Genomic DNA, 14,987 nt, shown 5'->3' with positions numbered 1-14,987 from the left:
AAGGTCACATATAGCAAACCTAGTGCTTAATAAGTGAAAATATGAATCTATCAAATTAGATGACGAATTGTTTGACTTTCCGGGGGATAGTTACCTCCCTTGGACTCTTCATAGAGATATTTTTAGAGCCTATTCCATAGGCATTCAAAATTTGATCAAACATTTCTCATTTCAATATTGATAATTCAAAAATCATTGTCAAACTTTTATAGGATGTATTATTAAGGGAAAGGATCACAAGCAAGCTCACTTTATATTCGCCAAAAGAAATTAAACTGATCATTGAGGTTGAATAAAACGAATTGGAAAAAGATTGGAAACGTTCTGAAATTTTTTAGTGCTGGAGACGTCTCTGGCAAGTCGCAGAGACGTCCCCCCGGCGAGACGTCTCGCATTAGTCGCGGAGACGTCTCGGGGACAGAATGAATGTTTTTTTAAATAGGCTGAAACAGCTCGAGCCGTCCCGAGCTGTTTTCCATCGTCCCCAACAAAACCCTAAATCCTAGCATCCATCTTCTCTCCACCACCAATCGAACCAAAATCACTGCCCATTTCCCTAGATTTTCGGTCGATGGCACCTAAGAAAGCTAGGCGTAGTGGTGGGAGGCGTCCTAGGGTGGCGAACGACGAGGAACGGAGGGAAGAGCCCTCCGCGCCGTCTCCTCCGGTTGCTCCGCCCACCGTGACTCCCTCCTGTGCGAATTGCACAGTAACAACAGGTAGGCACATAGATTTTCAGTTCTTAGCGAGTGAGGGGTTCTCTATTGGAGAGAGACTCCGTGCCCAAGGTTGGGAACACCTATGTTCCCTAAACGTGTCTACCTATCCTGGCCTAATGAGAGAAGTTTTTGGCAATTTGGCTTTAGGGAGCTCGGGGTACACCGGGTATGTCCGAGGCACATTGGTAGAAGTCAATGAGGATATTTTATCTAGTTTATTGCAAATACCCAAGTACGGTGAGGCTCCGACCTCACATCCCCAAAGGGAGATTGCTTTAAACCTAATTCTAGGTAGAGAGAACTGCGGTCCTCTTGACATAGTTAAGTCCCAAGACCTCAATGCTGAAATGAGATTGCTTTTGAGCATAATCAACAGGGTCTTATTCCCAAAAACCGGTCGCTTCGACTTCGTTTCGGAGCGAGACTTGGCCATTATGCACCACATCCTGCTAGGGATTCCCCTAAATCTTCCTAGGCTCATGTTGAACTACATCTCAATCTGTCATAGGTACTCCAGATTCAGCATACCGTATGGGATGGTCTTCACCCTACTTTTCAAGCACTTTAAGGTTCCTATCCCTGAAAATGAGCTAGAGAAACCCTTGCGAAACACTGACTTCTATAACGAGAGCACACTACATAGGATGGAATTTCACAAGAAAAACAGGTCTTGGGTTAAGGTCTGTAAAAGAAAATCCCAAACTGTAGAGCCTGAGATCCATCATCAGGAGCCTGTCCACCTCTCTCCTCCACATAGCCCTATACCCTTTACTGATCATATGGAGAGCTTTCCTTTTCCTGATGTACCTTCCAGCTCGGCTGGACCATCCACTTCCATGCCTCCTCCTCCAGCTTGTGGATCGACTCTCTTGTCGGATGAGCAGATGCACACCCTAGCATCCATGGTGTGCCAGCAAATAAGGGAAGAAATGAGATCAGTGATTTCTGCTGAGATAGCTCCCATCCGCACTTCACATGAAGCACTCTTAGAAGAGTTGAAAGAAATCAGAACTCAAATGGAAGCTATAGGGTCAGAATTGGTTTGTGTGGCATCAAACCAAACTAGAAGATCATGTGAGATACAAGCTGAATTGAAGATCATATCGGATAGTCTTCAAGAGCTGACGAGCCCTGAAGGCAATTTGGGTAGTGTGGCTGCCCAGCTTAGAGGGAGGATTGATAGGGCAACCCATGAAATTGAAGCATTAGTGACAGCACTCAATCAGTCTCAGGGAGATAACTTTAGAAGTTTAATGGAAGCAATAAATAGGTTTGTGGAGGCTGCTGCTGCGGCTATTGGGCGTGCTCGCCGGTGAGGCACATTTTGTGGACATCTAGGGTTCATCTTTTTGTATAGCCCTAGGCTTATATGAAACTCTTTCTTTTGTGTTTGCAATCAATCCTTGTAATGGCATCAAATGTTGTAATACTATATGAATGCCATATCCCTTCTTTTTGAATCTTGGAGTATGTTTCTAATATTGTGATGTGCCATGGAAATGTCATAATATACCTTGAATGTTCAAACTTGACAATGTGCAACCATTTCACTATTTTGCCAACTTGACAATGCATATGAAACAGGGGGAGCACAACTTGTAATAATTAAGTTTAAATGGTCTGAAATGAATTTCAAAACAAAGGGGGAGTAAAATTCACCTTCCCAAATCATTGAATGTTTCATGTTAATATGAATGCTGAATTCTAATATGCAAATCTGAAAAAGGAAGTAGAACCATTCAAATAGGCATCGCGTTTTGGGAGAATAGGCAAAATTTGTCCCCTTCATTGTTGATGACAAAAAGGGGGAGTAGTATGGAATGCAAAATGCAAAATGAAAAGATAAAATTGAAGAATATTGACTTAAAGACAATTGTCCTTCTGGAAAAAAAAGGGGGAGTCACAAGTATTTGGCTTTTGATTGTCTTTAGCATCAATATTTCATCGATTTACACTTTAACTTGATTCAAATCTAAAAGTGATAGATGATATGCCAAAATTGCTCAAAGAGCTACTATGATCAATGCTTATGCATAAGGATAGAACTGACAGTTGACTATATTGATTTATCCATACTGTATCTAGCTCTAACCAAAATACAATACTTGTACATCTGATCAAATACTGTGTATATGTTTAATTTTAAATTTTGCATATACTCAGTGTTTTGTCATCATCAAAAAGGGGGAGATTGTTGACCCCCTAATGGATTTTGATGAATACAAAACACTAGAGTATAATTCCCGTTATATTAACAATTTACTTGAGCATTTCAGGTGTTTAACTAAGAATATTGTTAAGGATTGTCAAGGCATGTTCCCATATTTTTCGGTGGATTTATTGAAGATTTTTGAGATGAAGAAAACGGATCAGGGGGCAGCCGAGACGTCTCCGGTTTGTTCCAGAGACGTCTTTGGCACGCAGAGAAGAAGCTGGGACGTCTGGAGACGTCCCCAGCACCTGTCGAGGCGTCTCGCAGGGTCGGAGTCGACTCCTGGCTTTCCAAAGTCGACTCTCTCAGAGACGGCAGAAAGGCCGATTTCAAGGGATGCGCGCGAGTCGTCTCCGAAGGACGCGGAGCCGACTCTCTCAGGAATTCTAGAGGACCTGCTTTTTCGTTGAGAAAACGTCGGAGCCGTCTCCGACGTCGCGGAGTCGTCCCCAAGCATAAAGCACAAAAATCCTGAGACGTCCCCCGAGGCATGCGAGCCGACTCTCTCAAAAAAATAGAAAAACAGGAAATCGAGCTGTTCTTCTTCGGAGTCGTCTCCAAAAAGCGCCGAGTCGACTCCAACATTGTCAAAAGATTTTTTATACAGCCGAGATGTCTCTCGTTCAAGCGGAGATGTCTCCGAAATGCCTGGGACGCGACTGACACATTTTTGCAGGTTTGTTTGAAATTCTAACGGCTATATTTTTGTGTCTAATGGATCTATTGCTTGTAGAAGTATAAAAAGAAGCTTTTAAGTGCATAACAAGTACTTCTCACCAACCAAACACATGAGCATTCAAGAGAGAAGAAAGAGAAAGAGTATCAAGGGAGTTGGTGCTTTCAAGAGGAGAAATCAAGCGCATTCAAGTCTTCTTCATCTGATTTCATGCTCATCTACTCACTCCCACTCGGCAATCAAAGCTCGCATTCAAGCCGACGTAATCCACATCGGAAGAACCACCATCATCCACGCTTTCAACGGCAAAGAGGGTTCTTCCGGTTTTGTTTGTTGGGAACCCGCCTATGCCGCTGATATTTCAAAAATTTTTCAGATGGCAGCGGAATCGGCATGCACGGGTTCGACGTTCATCGCATGAACGTTGTTTCGAGACCTTTCGTAATTAGGTAAGAATTAAAACTTTTAAAACTATTAGGAAGATCAAATCTTCACCTTGCGCGGGTAGATGATCACCGCAAATCTGAATTCGTGGTTTTGGAAGAGGGTTCGCTTGAAGCCGTTCAAACGTCCGGCCTCTACGGGTATCCACACGAAGCAGGATCTGATCCAAGCTCTCTATCTCACCGGGGTGCTAGCTCTCTTGCAGAGATAGCTTTGATGGCTGATGTCCTCTCTTTCAATCAACTCTTGATTGCACTTGAGAGGAGGAAGAAGAAGGATGAAGAAGATCAAAGCCCTTCGCAGCCTTCTTCTCTTCACACGCGTTGAAGCCAAGGAAGAAGACCAAGAGGAGGGAGACGCCTCCTCTTCTTTTCCCTTTGCTGATGGCGGCTGAACCAAAGGAGGAGCAAGAGGGGGGCGTACGGCAGCAAGGAAGAAGCCTTCTCATCTATTAGGTCAGCCCCCATGAAGCCCTCTTTAAATAACAAGTGGAGCTCCTAACTTTTAGGAGCTCCCTTGAAATAATTCCAAGAGGGGCGCCGACCCCTCTTGTTGCCGCACCAAGCAAAATGAAAGGAGGAGGGGCGTGTGCCCCTCCTTCATGGTTGCCCTAATCCTCATTAGGTAAGGATTTGGATGCCCTAATGTGGTTAAGTCCTAATCCAATTAGGCTTAACCAAATTGGGTTCAATCTATGCTAGTCCTAATCCAATTAGGACTTGAATGAATCATGACTCAATTGAACTCTTCAATCCTAATCCAATTAGGAGTCATGTTGATTCATTAGATTAATAATTAATTTAGACTTAAGGAATCCTAATCCAATTAGGATTTGTTTAATTTTAGTCCTAATCCAATTAGGACTCTATTTGAATCCGAAGTCCTAATCCGATTAGGACTCTAGGAATCCTACTCCAAGTAGGAATCCAATTTTAATTCAAAACTCCTAATCTCATTAGGATTGTAGGAATCCTATTCCAAGTAGGAATCCCAGTCCTACTCCAACTAGGATTCCCAGTCCTAATCCAATTAGGACTCTAGGAATCCTACCCGAAGTAGGACTCTTGTTTCAAGTCCAATTAATTAAAATTCCCTTTGTTCCTTTCTTCAACTTCTTATCAATCAAATTGATTACATGTGATTCCTAATCACGATTTCAACCATCGGATCGGTCAATACTTCTAGTGTGTGTGACCCCATAGGTTCTATTCTGACTGGTAGTGAGATATATTGTGATCTCTATCTCAATATCATTGAAAACTCCTTTCAATGGGTTGGAACGATTCCAACTCAACTCATTAGGGTTTATCGATCATCAAGATAATCCCTATGAGTCCCACCATCCACCAGTGACACCTAGCAGCATGTAGTGGCTACCCAGCAGAATGGAATGATGAACCTCTAGGTGCAGTTAACATGTGATACAATCCTACTATCGTGGATCCCTACAGGACGGAGGTCATGGACAACTCGTCAAACCCCATCGTCTGTCATATGTCAAGATTTATTCGACTCGAGTTCGATAGTGGAAAACTCTTTTTCCACTTTATATTACTGCCCTGGCCAAGGTCTTAGAACTCAGTCTAATAAATCACATAGGATCACTCCTCTTCTATCAAGGTCGATAGATTCCTTATAGGTGCATACCCTACTCCTACAGTGAACCTACTGCAGCCAATCTACACTGCATGGACCCATATGGCTAGAGACCATGTATTTGTGCAGTCAAACTATAATAACCTCACTGTGAGTAGCCGAAGCACCGCAGGTCAAAGGATCAGTCACACTACTGCAACATCAAGCAAGTCACTGACGAGTGGATAGACATCCAAGTGACTTCTTGTCTTGGTCACGCTCAGTACCCTTGTTCTCTAACAAGCACCTGCACTATCACTTCAGTGTCCCTATACTGTGGACTCAAGTCTCGTCCATCCAGAAGAAAAGTAATCTGTGCACTGATCGAATCGATCACCGTCCTCGTGATGATCCATTGATCAGGAGCATTTAGAAATTAATCACCAATGATACATGGCTCAAATTCTCAACTCTTGAGAATATGTATCATCATCTTATTAATTCCTTGGACAATTCATAGACACATAAACAATATGAATGAAAAGATGCCTTTTATTTATTCAATAATAAATAGTCAAGTACGAAATTATGTCCCTAGAATCAACAATGTGTCAGCCAAATTGGCTTCTAGGGCATACATCTAACAATCTCCCACTTGCACTAAAGCCAATTGGTCATATATCTTAGGCCCATCTTCTCAAGGTGGGCTTCAGTCTTTTGCTGACTCAGCTGCTTAGTGAACGGGTCTGCCACGTTATCCGCGGAGTCTACTCTCTGCACCTCTACATCATAGTCGCGTATGAAATGGAAGCGCCGCTCTATGTGCTTGGACTTCTGATGAGACCATGGCTCCATAGCTAGTGCTATGGTGCCAATGTTATTGCAGTAAAGTGTTATGGCATCTAATGACATTACACCTAACTCTGCAATTAACTTTTAATCAGAAGGTTTCCACTGCACCCTTAGATACGGCTTAACATTCAGCTTCCAAGGTAGAATCTATAATGATCGGTTGTTTGGAACTCTTCCAATTTACTGAATCACAATTGCACATATTCTGATGTAGACTTTCTATCATCAATATGTGTGCATCCTTCTACCTTCAACTCTGATCTTCTCCCAACGACCAAGAACATGTCCTTAGTTCTTCTTAAGTACTTAAGACTGTTCTTCACAGCTTTCCAGTGCTTCTTGCCTAGATCCGACTGATATCTGCTTGTGACACTCACAGCAAGGGCTATATCAGGTCGTGTACATAGCATGGCATACATGAGGCTTCCTATTGCTGATGCATAGAGAATCTTGCTCATGCGTTGAATCTCTTCAGATGTGTTGGGGCACATCTTCTTGGAGAGATGAATTCCATGCCTTAGGGGTAAGAGACCCCTCTTGGAGTTTTCCATGCTGAACCTCTTCAGCACCTCCTCTATGTACATTTTCTATGACAGGCCAAGCATCCTTTTAGATCTATCTCTATAGACCTTTATTCCCAAAATATAGGATGCTTCCCCGAGGTCTTTCATGGAGAATTCTTTTGACAACCAGACCTTGACCGAGGTTAGCATGGGAATATCATTCCCAATCAGAAGAATGTCATCTACGTACAATACGAGAAAAACGACAGCACTCCCACTAACCCTTTTGTAAACACACGGTTCCTCTTCGTTTTTGATGAAATCAAACGTTTTGATTGCCTCATCAAAACGAGTGTTCCAACTCCGAGATGCTTGCTTTAGTCCATAGATGGACCTTTGCAGCTTGCAGACCTTGTGATCTCCATCACTGGAAGTGAAACCCAAAGGCTGTTCCATATAGATATCTTCATCAAGATATCCATTCAGGAAAGCAGTTTTCACATCCATCTGCCAGATTTCATAATCATGAAATGCTGCAATGGCAAGCAATGTTCGGATGGATTTTAGCATGGCTACAGGTGAAAAGGTCTCCTGATAGTCAATGCCTTCGCGCTGACTATACCCTTTCGCTACAAGCCTTGCCTTATAGGTCTCTGCCTCTCCATCCGAACCTATCTTCCTCTTGTAGATCCATTTGCATCCAATAGGTACAATACCTTCTGGTGGGTCTACTAAGGTCCAGACTTGGTTGGAACGCATGGAGTCTAACTCTGACTTCATTGCTTCCAGCCATTTCTCGGAATCGATATCAGATATCGCCTCGTTGTAGGTTTTGGGATCCTGTATGTGATCCCTATCTCCCACTAGGAACATTTCCTCGGTATCCTCTTCTAGTATACCTAAGTATCTATCGGGAGGATGGGAGACCCTACTAGATCTACGAGGTGGTCGAGGGACATCGTGTACTGGCTCTGTATGAATGGGTTCAATAGGATCCATGACTCGTTGCTTTTCAGAGACTTTCTCTTCAAGCTCAATTTTCCTCCCACTGCCTCTATCAAGGATAAACTGATTTTCCAAGAAGATGGCATGACGGCTCACAAACACATTGTGATCCTCTGAGACGTAAAAATTGTATCCTAATGACTCTTTAGGATATCCTATAAAACGAGCACTTATGGTCCTAGCCTCTAACTTGTCCGCCTGTAGTCTCTTGACATGGGCCGGACATCCCCAAATCTTGAGATGACCCAGACTTGGTTTCTTACCATGCCATATCTCATACGGTGTGGTAGGAACGGATTTAGAGGGAACTCTATTCAATAAATAAATCGCTGTGAGTAAGGCATCTCCCCAAAGGAACATAGGTAAATCAGTGAAGTTCATCATGGACCTGACCATATCCAATAGGGTCCGATTCCTCCTCTCTGACACCCCGTTGAGTTGAGGTGTACCCGGAGGTGTCCATTGTGAGACTATGCCGTTTTCTTTGAGATAGTCCCGAAATTCTCTACTAAGGTATTCTCCTCCTCGATCTGATCGAAGAGCCTTAAGAGGTTTTCCAGTTTGTTTTTCTACTTCATTCTTGAACTCTTTGAACTTTTCAAAGGATTCAGACTTGTGTCTCATAAGATACACATACCCATACCGTGAATAATCATCGGTAAAGGTAATGAAGTAAGAATAACGTCCCCTGGCTAGCACATCGAATGGGCCACATACATCTGTATGTACTAGGGTAAGTATTTCAGTGGTCCTCTCCCCATGTCTTACAAAGGGCAGTCTAGCCATTTTTCCTTGAAGACAGGACTCGCAAACTGGATATGACTCGGAAGTCAATGAGCCGAGAAGCCCATCTTTATCCATTTTGTTCATCCTATCCTCTCCAATATGGCCAAGTCTGAGGTGCCACAAATATCTTTGGTTTATCTCATCTCTGGATCTTTTGGATCCTTTGGCACTCACTTCTTGCTCGGTAACATTCACAGATACATCCATATGTAAATGATAGAGACTGTCAATCATGAAACCACGTGCGACTATTTTATTTCTCAAATAAATAGAACAGCAGTCTTTGTCAAATGTAAAAACATGACCTTCCTGTGCTAGACATGAAACAGAAATCAAATTTCTGCTAGCAATAGGTACATAATAGCAGTCTCTAAGTATTAAACTAAATCCAGACGGTAGTCGCAGATGGTAGGTGCCCACAGCCACAGCAGCAACTTTTGCCCCGTTGCCAACCCTAAGGGTTACCGCACCTTCCGCCAGCCTTCTACTTTCCTTTAGACCCTGCATGGTAGTGCACAGATGAGCACTAGAACCAGAATCTATAACCCAACTAGAAGTAGAAGAAACCGTTAGATTAGTTTCAATTATGAGCAAGTCTATACCTTCTGAAGGTGTGCCACCTTTCTTGTTCTTCAGGCTCTCGAGGTATGAAGGACAGTTTCTCTTCCAGTGGCCTTCGACATTGCAGTGGAAACATTTTCCTTTGTCGTTAGCCTTTTTCTTTTGAACTTCCTTCTTTGGCTTCTTGTCTTTCTTCTGCTTCTTAGCAGGCTTCTTTTTCTTCCAAGTAGACTTTCTCTTGGAACCAGAAGTCAACTCAGCAGCAAGGACATTGCCCCTTGAACCTTTCAAGGCTCCCTCAGCAGTTACCAACATGTTGATTAGTTCAGTCTTAGTGCATTCAATCTTATTCATGTGGTAGTTTACTATAAACTGACCAAATGAATCAGGAAGTGATTGTAGGATCAAATCCACTTGTAATTCCTTGTGCATGTCCATACCGAGCTTCTCAAGCTCCTCTAGGTCCTTGATCATGGTCAGACCGTGATCATGGACAGACTGCCCCTCGCGCATCTTCGCTTTGAAGAGCCTCTTGGACACTTCCAAACGAGCTGTGCGACTCTGCTCACCATACAACTCTTGCAGGTGTGCCAGTATGTCCCTAGCAGTCTTTATATTTTCATGCTGGCATTGGAGTTCATTAGACATGAATGCCATCATATAGCATTTTACTCTAATGTCATCATCCAACCACTTTTTATGCATTTCACGCTGAACATCAGTAGGACGTGCTGGTAGTGTGGGGATATCTGAATCGAGTATGTAGCCTATCTTCTCACAGTCCAAAACTATTTTGAGATTTCTAAGCCAGTCTTTGTAATTGGTTCCGGTCAGTCGGTTGGTCTCAAGAATACGGGTCAAAGGGTTTGAAGCTGACATTGTATCTGCAGAGAGTAAAGATTCTAGTTAGACTTTTGTACTTGATCCTAATCTGTTCTAAGGTCTTTTAGAACAAATGTAACTCCCACTATTTTCTCGAATCCCTCACACTCCCCTGGTAGGGAAACGGAAATCCCACACGACTAGGGTTTCTAATGGGTACTGCGATCCCACCGATTTACATGCCACCTCACCTAACAGTTATTGGTGACACATAGATGGATGAGTGTACAACTCTTGTACAATGCTTCTCAAGCATGTTGCAGTGCAACTTGGTCTCTAAGCCATGAAGACCTCACCTAACAGTTATTGGCCCCATCACTTAGTTAAGTCAGACCCACCGTATAACCGTAGGAATAAAGTCGTCATTGGGTCCTCACCTAACAGTTATTGGTGCCCAACCCCACCTTTACCCTACAACATCTCATGTCTATAGAGAGGTCCAGCCCCCCGATGCAACTTGACCACTGTGTACAGCCGAGACAAATCAACATCAGAAAGGCCTTAGCAGCTCTACTACAGTGGAAGACCTATTGACTTAATATTGGTTAATCAGGTCTTAGTGTTTGCAACTTGAGCCCTTCATAAGAGGTAATCGAACAATTGGCCAGGTAAGCAGGTGGGAGGCTCCCCTTACTCAGAGAGTAAGGTCCTAATTAAGTAACCACCTTTCATGCTTTCCTAGACACCAATTAGATCAATTAGTCTAATATGACTTGCTCATGTCGGTTCACTCTCGACTTGATTGAGGAGGTTTTGATTTAGGTCTCAATTTGGGTTTGCTACATCACATGTAAACCTATCTACCCGACTCGCATTCACATCACATGCAAACGGCACATCACAGGCAGTTATAATCGCAGCATCAAATTAAAGCTAAACTTTAACTAGGTGATGATCATGGATTCTAATTAGGTCGTATTACAAGCACATGCACATCAATCGATCAAGTGGTCTTCAACTCTTGAATTGGTTCCAAGCCTCCTTGATTCGATCCTTGATCAACCCTTGATCCCATCGCCATCAACCGCTTGGATCACCTTTCATCTCATGCCTTTGCTTCAACTTGATCGTTGATGTACATCACATCACAGAAATACAACCAGATGTAAAATAAAAATAAATTACATCTCCTTTTAGGAGGCACGCAGGCCTCTCAAAACATCAAACAAGATGCATGCAAGCATCTGAAAAATTACATGACATCGCAGATCACATCGCAAGTCATTACATTTGATACCAAAAGGGTTTGAATCCTATGATCATCACCGTATGCAACAATTATAATTTTCAGATCTGAAAACTAACTGATTGTATCATGACATAGGTCGCTGATCATGCTAATCATGATTCTAAACTTTGTAATCCCATTAACAATGCATTTAGAATCATCTTTTTATCACATAAAAATCAGCATGCAAAAAATCAGCACCCTGAAAAATCTGCATGCAGAATTTTTCAGCATGCATGATCATTCAATTTTCAGATCTAATATACCTTTAGATATTTAATTCTTACCTTAATCTATGAAGCCTAGGCTCTGATACCACTGTTGGGAACCCGCCTATGCCGCTGATATTTCAAAAATTTTTCAGATGGCAGCGGAATCGGCATGCACGGGTTCGACGTTCATCGCATGAACGTTGTTTTGAGACCTTTCGTAATTAGGTAAGAATTAAAACTTTTAAAACTATTAGGAAGATCAAATCTTCACCTTGCGCGGGTAGATGATCACCGCAAATCTGAATTCATGATTTTGGAAGAGGGTTCGCTTGAAGCCGTTCAAACGTCCGGCCTCTACGGGTATCCACACGAAGCAGGATCTGATCCAAGCTCTCTATCTCACCGGGGTGCTAGCTCCCTTGCAGAGATAGCTTTGATGGCTGATGTCCTCTCTTTCAATCAACTCTTGATTGCACTTGAGAGGAGGAAGAAGAAGGATGAAGAAGAGGAAGAAGATCAAAGCCCTTCGCAGCCTTCTTCTCTTCACACGCGTTGAAGCCAAGGAAGAAGACCAAGAGGAGGGAGACGCCTCCTCTTCTTTTCCCTTTGCTGATGGCGGCTGAACCAAAGGAGGAGCAAGAGGGGGGCGTACGGCAGCAAGGAAGAAGCCTTCTCATCTATTAGGTCAGCCCCCATGAAGCCCTCTTTAAATAACAAGTGGAGCTCCTAACTTTTAGGAGCTCCCTTGAAATAATTCCAAGAGGGGCGCCGGCCCCTCTTGTTGCCGCACCAAGCAAAATGAAAGGAGGAGGGGCGTGTGCCCCTCCTTCATGGTTGCCCTAATCCTCATTAGGTAAGGATTTGGATGCCCTAATGTGGTTAAGTCCTAATCCAATTAGGCTTAACCAAATTGGGTTCAATCTATGCTAGTCCTAATCCAATTAGGACTTGAATGAATCATGACTCAATTGAACTCTTCAATCCTAATCCAATTAGGAGTCATGTTGATTCATTAGATTAATAATTAATTTAGACTTAAGGAATCCTAATCCAATTAGGATTTGTTTAATTTTAGTCCTAATCCAATTAGGACTCTATTTGAATCCGAAGTCCTAATCCGATTAGGACTCTAGGAATCCTACTCCAAGTAGGAATCCAATTTTAATTCAAAACTCCTAATCTCATTAGGATTGTAGGAATCCTATTCCAAGTAGGAATCCCAGTCCTACTCCAACTAGGATTCCCAGTCCTAATCCAATTAGGACTCTAGGAATCCTACCCGAAGTAGGACTCTTGTTTCAAGTCCAATTAATTAATTTCCTTTGTTCCTTTCTTCAACTTCTTATCAATCAAATTGATTACATGTGATTCCTAATCACGATTTCAACCATCGGATCGGTCAATACTTCTAGTGTGTGTGACCCCATAGGTTCTATTCTGACTGGTAGTGAGATATATTGTGATCTCTATCTCAATATCATTGAAAACTCCTTTCAATGGGTTGGAACGATTCCAACTCAACTCATTAGGGTTTATCGATCATCAAGATAATCCCTATGAGTCCCACCATCCACCAGTGACACCTAGCAGCATGTAGTGGCTACCCAGCAGAATGGAATGATGAACCTCTAGGTGCAGTTAACATGTGATACAATCCTACTATCGTGGATCCCTACAGGACGGAGGTCATGGACAACTCGTCAAACCCCATCGTCTGTCATATGTCAAGATTTATTCGACTCGAGTTCGATAGTGGAAAACTCTTTTTCCATTTTATATTACTGCCCTGGCCAAGGTCTTAGAACTCAGTCTAATAAATCACATAGGATCACTCCTCTTCTATCAAGGTCGATAGATTCCTTATAGGTGCATACCCTACTCCTACAGTGAACCTACTGCAGCCAATCTACACTGCATGGACCCATATGGCTAGAGACCATGTATTTGTGCAGTCAAACTACAATAACCTCACTGTGAGTACCCGAAGCACCGCAGGTCAAAGGATCAGTCACACTACTGCAACATCAATGGTGTGCTGTCGTAGGCAACCAAAAATAAAACCTATACTTCTAAAAATATATATGTAGTAGTGCGAGTAAGGATCGTTCCCACGGAGAGTATCTAGCCTAGTTTTATGCAACTTGAACAAGGACGGAGGGGGGGTTTGAGTATAATGAAAATAATAAAACAACTAAAGAAGAATTCAGATTTAAGTATTGAAATCAATCAAAAGAACAAATCTTGGTCTAAGTCAACATCCACCATCGGAATTTTACAACTGATCATTGATGCAAAGATATCAATTTGCACTTTGAATGTCCACCGATAGAAATATTTTTCTATCTCTTCTTAGTTGTAGTTAATTAAAAACAAGCGATCTAATTAACCCTAACTACTAAACAACCCAAGACAAGCGCTAAAGGTTTAATCTAGTAGCAGCCTTAAGAATTAGAGAGATCGATGAAACTAAACAACACAAACACAAGCGGTTGCATTTGATTTAGCCGAGTATTCTTCCTAAGATCTGAAAATTTCTAATGCAGCAAATTATTAGATCTTAGTTGCTTCACAGATTAGAGGAATCAAACAATTACGGATTTGATATCTAACCTAGCAGTAGATTGCAACGAATAATAAACTAGTAGGCCTCCTAGTCATTAAACGAAAATAATCATGAAAATATGCACAGAAGGACATTCGACATCAAAGCATGAATTGAACAATGAAAACAAATTCAGATCTCACAGTTTTATTGATTCCGAGGCTTCTGTTTTCTTAGACCAATAAAAGCTTTAGCCACGCAGAGCCATGGATGTAAACTTCCAAGGAGAAAAGAGAAAGAGGAGTCCTCCAAGAGAAAAGAGAAAGAGCCCCCTTTTCAGCCCCCTTTCTTTCACCTTTATCCCTTCCAAAAAAATCTCCTAACAAATATTCAAATCTGACTAATTACGAAAAATAAAATAAAGTCCTAATATAACTGGGAAAGTGGTGTTTCCAGCTAGGATTTTCGTGCATCAAATCTGGAAACTTCTGAAAATTGACCGAGTCAAATCCACATATTGCAGGCTAAGGACGTGCAGCAACTTCGAGATCAATTTTGACCTTGATAAAGTCAGTATCTATCAAAACTCAAAACATGAAAGTTGTAGAGCGTTTTCTTGGCTTTCCACAGCATCTTGAATCATCTCAATCAGAGCTCGGATGAAAAAGTTATGCTTAAATTACGAAGCAATATCGAAACTGTCCAAAATCATCCAATTAGCTTCGTTTTGTACTTAACGCTTCCATTTGCATCCTAAATCAAAATATAAGAATAATGAGTATATTTAGGC

This window comes from Phoenix dactylifera, unplaced genomic scaffold, assembly GCF_009389715.1.
Source record: "Phoenix dactylifera cultivar Barhee BC4 unplaced genomic scaffold, palm_55x_up_171113_PBpolish2nd_filt_p 001674F, whole genome shotgun sequence".
Taxonomy (NCBI): domain Eukaryota; kingdom Viridiplantae; phylum Streptophyta; class Magnoliopsida; order Arecales; family Arecaceae; genus Phoenix; species Phoenix dactylifera.
The sequence above is the reverse complement of the archived record's forward strand: the minus strand, read 5'-3'. Positions refer to the sequence as shown.